General features: G+C 41.2%; 1 long non-coding RNA gene across 1 annotated transcript; it reads left to right on the forward strand.

Moving 5' to 3' along the window:
- The first annotated feature begins 1,895 nt into the window (after window positions 1–1,895).
- Window positions 1,896–6,160, forward strand: LOC122760631. Its single transcript, XR_006358452.1, has 3 exons — window positions 1,896–2,701; window positions 3,102–3,245; window positions 4,138–6,160. It is a non-coding gene; the product is annotated as an uncharacterized LOC122760631 (long non-coding RNA).
- Window positions 6,161–6,239: the final 79 nt, after the last annotated feature.

A 6,239-nucleotide genomic window follows, 5' to 3' on the forward strand; every position in this document is an offset into this window, starting at 1 on the left:
TGTTATCGGCATCAGTAGATACTTGATGTTGTGTTATTGGTATCAGTAGATACTTGAGGTTGTGTTATCGGTGTCAGTAGATACTTGAGGTTGTGTCGTATCAGTAGATACTTGAGGTTGTGTTGTCGGTATCAGTAGTACTTGAGGTTGTGTTATCAGTATCAGTAGATACTTGAGGTTGTGTTATTTGGTATCAGTAGATGAGGTGTTATCTATCATGGTTGTGTTATTGGTATCAGTAGATACTCATGGTTGTGTTATCAGTATCAGTAGATAAGGTTGTGTTATGGTAGATACTTGATGTTGTGTTATTGGTATCAGTATCGATTGTCAGTGATACTTGAGGTTGTGTTATCGTATCGGTAGATACTTGAGGTTGTGTTATCGGTATCAGTTGTCGATCAGTAGATGCGGGGTTGTATTATCAGTATCAGTAGATGCTGGTTGTGTTATCGGTATCAGTAGATACTTGAGGTTGTGTTATCGGTATCAGTAGATACTTGAGGTTGTGTTATCAGTATCAGTAGATACTTGAGGTTGTGTTATCGGTGTCAGTAGATACTTGAGGTTGTGGTATCGGTATCAGTAGATACTTGAGGTTGTGTTATCAGTAGATACTTACTTTGGATCTGATACTGTTCAAATTACTTGGATCTTATATTGAATTTGACAACTTTCTTTTCAGGAACCCACTTTTTAAAGATTGTAAATAATCGTGACCCAAATCACATTGTCATTCGTGACAAGAGCAAATTGTACGTGTGCCCTCTGCTGGATTCTTAGGGGTACAACCGGCGTTAATGAGTGTTTGAGCAGGACCGCCCACGTTATCAAAAAATAATATCAAATTTGGATTTCAAAGCACTTCTTACTGTTGTTCTGAAGTCACTGTGTGTGTGACTTAAAACAACGAGAGCATTTTTGGACAGAAAAGTCCACACACTGCTGATCATGTGACCTGTAAAGGAACAGCATGTACATGTGTGTGTGTGTGGAGGACAGTATATGTGTAGGTAGAGAGAGAGAGAGACAGAAGGAGGCAGAGAGGTGAAGCGAGGTACTGTGGTATTATGCTTATAGATTAGCAGGATAAAATGCCAACAGCAGCAGAATTCTTTATGACCAGCACGGAAAAGTGCTGACACACACACACACACACACACACACACACACACACTCAGAGGGCTGCACAGAAGTTGAGCTGTTACAGGTTATAACCATGTGACCGACCTGTTGTCGTTATTCCATAAATATTAATAATAAAACACTGTATATGTTTGTATTACATTTAATATTTTTAATCTGTGCCCCCTCACCACCCTTTCACCCCCGCCTTCAGTCGTATCGGTAGCTCCCAGGGAAAGGTTCACAACCCTTTCCTGCCGACGCCCATGCTGCCTCCCCCTCCTCCTCCCCCGATGGCCCGTCCCGTCCCGCTGCCCGTCGACGCCAAGCCACCCTCCACTTCCTCCACCGAGGGGGGAGGCAACTCACCCACCTCACCCAGTGAGTACACACACACACACACACACACACATTTACCTGGAGGCAAATCCGCCTCCACAGCAAAAGAAAGAATATTTGAATCATTATTAAACTCATATTTACTGAGAACAACATCTCTTTGATTTCAGCCGTTAAACGTGTGATTCAGATTTCAGTTCATATTCAGAAGACGTCACAAATGTGCGACACGTTGGTGAATCTTTTCTGTGATTGGACGTATCCATCTTCTACTGCTGTATCCTCCACATGAGAGGGGGTGCTGTGGCAATCTCAGCTGTTAGCTGTAACCCTAAGTCCATAGTTTTGGAATTGTCTGGATATCACAAATGGTCTCGGAGTTACGGTAATGAGAAGTGTGCGACGGCAACGGCAGGATGGTAACGGAAGTGTTCAAAAATCACAGATGCATGGTTCTATTGTTGTGATGACACAATTAAATTCTCTCACCCAACATCTTCACCTTAAAGGTCCAGTGTGTAACGTTTAGGAGGGGTTTATTTGCTGAAAAGTAATATACTACTCATAAGTGTGTAACATAAAAGTCGTTCGTGGGGGTAACATTTAAAGATAGGGGTAAGAAATCTACAGTTGCACCAGTAGATGTCACTATTTCTCACATACTGGACCTTTTACCTTCTTAAGTAAATCTTTCAAAAAACAGTTTGCAGTTGTGAGGACTGGCAAAAATGTCGTCCCAACGATGGTTTGAGCTAAGAATCTGCCCTCAATCGTACAAAGACACACATGTACTGCACAGTAGGGACAGAAACATTTAACATACATTTCTTGTGTCATTGTCTACATTCAACAGCAAATTTACACTTACAATGATACTTAAATTCATAGTGTACTGTAGCAATTCTGTTAGTTTGTGCGTTGTCTGACAGGGTTACAGTTTTACTGTTGGGGTAACAGTGCCACCTGGTGGGTGGCCTGTAATTGTACAAAACGTGTTTTCTTTTAATAAAATGAACTATATTTGCACAAACATACAACTTGATCTCACCATCTCACACTGGTATACTGGTCCTCATTCATTCATCTCCTGGTGTAGGTGTGGGTGTGTTGTGCGGTCAGCTGTATGCAGCAGGAGGACACGATGGACCTCTAGTGAGGAAGAGTGTCGAGGTTTACGACCCACAGACCAACACATGGAAACTTGTCTGTGACATGAACATGTGTAGGAGGAATGCAGGTGAGATTACACCCACTGACGCGCATCATCATCATCCAGTGAATCCATTCTAGGATTATTTTCAGTTTATTATTGTCTCGATTAATCGTGTTTCCCAAACCTCCAAATGATGACGTCCTCAAATGTTAAAGTGATTCAATTTGAGTGATTTGTTTGTTAAAAACTGATGAGTCAGTTATCAAAAATAATAGACAATTAATTTAATTCTCAATTAATAGTTGGAGTCGTAATGAAATGGCAAAATAAGTCTTTTTTCTTTTTAAGTCACTGATTTTATAACTCAAATGAGAAGTTGAAGCTGTAGCATGTTCTCTATTCAAACAGCAATCACCCCCTGGTGGCGATCTGCTACTTCTATTATATTTCCTGGGCTTTACTTACTTAACTGTCTCTCCTCCAGGTGTTTGTGCCATTAATGGACTGCTGTACGTGATTGGGGGAGATGACGGCTCGTGTAACCTCTCCTCAGTAGAGTTTTACAACCCTGCCATTGATAAGTGGAGTCTCATTCCCACCAATATGAGCAACGGACGAAGCTACGCAGGTACGTCTCAGGCTACATCCATGTAACGCAGTTTATATTTAAAAACAAAAAAAAAACAGGGTAGTGTTTTTCTTCTGGACTGGCAACGAACTGTGACTTTTAGAGCAGATAACAGTTACTCTACTTTACTTATTTTATTTCTTCTTATTGACCACAAATCAACTATGAGCTCTGGATGAAAAGCTTCATTTACACTCGATTTCAGAACAGACCAGAACAGAAATCCTTTCAGGTCTTTTCCAACAGGACAATATGTCAGTTTTTTCCATTTGTTGATAGAGGACAATGTGCGATTGACAGCTGGTATCATCCAGTAGGAGCCTGGTTACAGGTGAAGTCTGTGATTTTCCAGTTTCAAAAACTGACATGGTGTTGGTCAAATTGTGAATCTCGATGCTTCAGATTCTAAGATAATGCCGTTTTTAATTGAAAAACATGCCAGTTTTCTGTCCACATCGGGAGTGTCAAACTCAAATGACCCAGTAAGGGTTTGGCAATATCAGTTTCAGATTAAAACACAATAATATCACAATAAATAAAAGATATTCATGATGATATTAAGTAAATAAGTTAAGTAAAAGTGCTTGTTTTGATATGGGATAATGTGCACTTCACAATAAAAGCATTTGTATGATGCAAAATAAATCAGTATATTGACTGATCTGCACATAAGCGACCTGGCCAGAAAACATCAACACGTGACAACCTGCTGGCACAAAGCTGCTTTAACTAGTATTACATTCTGTCTAAATTCTATCAGCAGCTGTGCCTCAGACACACACACTGTGTCTGAAAGGAAGCCGTGACATGATATTAAGTGACGGGCAGCATGTGGCCCGAGGACCGCCAGTTTGACACCTCTGGTCTCTCTCTGTCTCACTCTCTCTTTCAGGGGTTGCAGTGATTGACAAGCCGTTATGACTGCAGGCGTCGCAGAGCCTCAGCTTTGCATCTACATCGAGTGACTCACAGGAGAAGTAATAAACTCCACGCTCTCAATCCTCAGCTCACAGATGGACCGTGACGAGGGGGCAGGGGGGAGGGCGGAGGGGCATATGGCGCTCACCCACGACCCAATTCTGGTGCCCCCCCACGAGCCACTTCCTTTACAGACCCTCGAGATCTCTTCTGCTGCACTAGATACAAGAAGCAATAGCTGCAGGAGAGCAGGTTTAAAGTGACATTGTCTTAGTGAGAAGTTGTTTTATTTTTTGGGTTTTTTTTTGTCTTCACATGCCAAGCACATAAGCAGCTGTATCAGCTGATAGAAGACTTCCACGCTGACTTTAGTGAAGAGCTTCACCTGTGATGGACTGCTTTATAACACCAGCTCAGTCACATGACTGCACAACCATCGCGGTTTGTTACGTTTCAGGAAGACTATCCTGGAAGTGAGCCAATTTATTTTTTTTTTAATATGCATATATGTGATGAGACTTTGAACCGTTGCTACAATATAAAGAGAGAGTGTGAGAAAAGCACCAAGCAAACTGAGTGCTGTGCCGACCGTTCTCAACCCAAGGACCTAGAGAGCTGCAAGATCTTTTAAAGAATGTTGAAAGCATATCTTATATGCAAAGTTAATGTCATATTTAATCTTTTTTGGGATTGTCTTCAGAGTCTGAAAAGTCATTTCTGCGGCTTCAGAGATCCCAGACTGGACCTGGATCAAAGCAGACGGGAGTCGCGGTGCCTTCAAACGGGACTCGGGGAACACATGACAAATTTAATGACCAACTCCATACGACTAAAATTGCAATATATTACTTTTTTCATTAACTTTCTGCCACATACAATTCTGAACTCCTCCGCTCTCCCCCTCTCTTTTCAGTCAGCTACGGTGGCCCGCGCACACCATGAAGGACGTAAACGCACTTTTCTCACAACGTTCTCCTCGCTTGCAAGCGACCGCTAACGGTTAACGCTTGCCAATCATGACAAGTTGCGTTCCATTCAGAACTTGTGAGTCGTTACAGTTTCCGACAAAGTTAATGTGAAACATATAAGTGTAAGTAACGGTAAAAGTAGCCGAGTGTCGGGGTCTTCCGACGACAACTGGAACGTGCACCATAAACACACTCAAACCGGTCAAAAACCCTTGCAAACTTGGGATTAGATTAGAGGTTTTTTGACCTGTGGGAACGTCTTATTAGACCAGAGTGGACTCACAGACATGGATGTTGGCCTTTATGCTCAGTGAGCCATACATTGAGATGCACAAATCCCTTTAAACACCCTAAAATGTGACTGGGCTCGTAAAAAAAAACCAAAACAAAACACAGTAAAAACTCGACTCCTGTTTGAAGGCACCACTTATTGTTGGTGATCACACTACTGATGCACTCAACACTTGCACTGACTGATGTGGACTCACTCATTCACTCACTCACTCACTCACTCTCTCTGACTGAGGAGGAACTGGAAAACTGACCTGCTGACAGATTTGTTCTCGTTTAAAGTCGACGCTTTCATCAGAGATTGTAAAAGAAATGTGCCAGTTATTATGATCAGAATCAGTAAAGTTTGTTTTTTTAAAATCACTGTTTCTGCTCTGTAGAAATTATATTGTAAGAAAAAACTGCAGATTGAAGATTTTGTATTTATTATTTGGTTCCAGTTGCTTCGTTCTTTTTTTAATGTTATTTCATTTTCTCCTCCAGATAACGTCACATTTGTTCAAATGACGTTGGGATTCTTTTAGATGTAGCGTATGCCGCAGACTGATTGGTGCTATAGCTTTAATTCTGTGAAGAAAAGACATTTTACTGAAGTTGTTGGATGGAGTTATTTTTTTCTTTTTTCTCAGCCAATATTTGTCTTCAATCTTCCAGAAAAATCACAAAACAATGACAACAACCTGCTGCCAGTTTCAAAGCCCCCTCAACAAAGCAGTATATTAAACCCTTTATAGATTATACTGTTGTTTTTGTGTCAATTTACGGGCCGCGTGTGCTGTTTTGTTCAAAAAAGAAGGTATATTTCAGTTTTAAAAAA

This window comes from Solea senegalensis, unplaced genomic scaffold, assembly GCF_019176455.1.
Source record: "Solea senegalensis isolate Sse05_10M unplaced genomic scaffold, IFAPA_SoseM_1 scf7180000013839, whole genome shotgun sequence".
Classification (NCBI taxonomy): domain Eukaryota; kingdom Metazoa; phylum Chordata; class Actinopteri; order Pleuronectiformes; family Soleidae; genus Solea; species Solea senegalensis.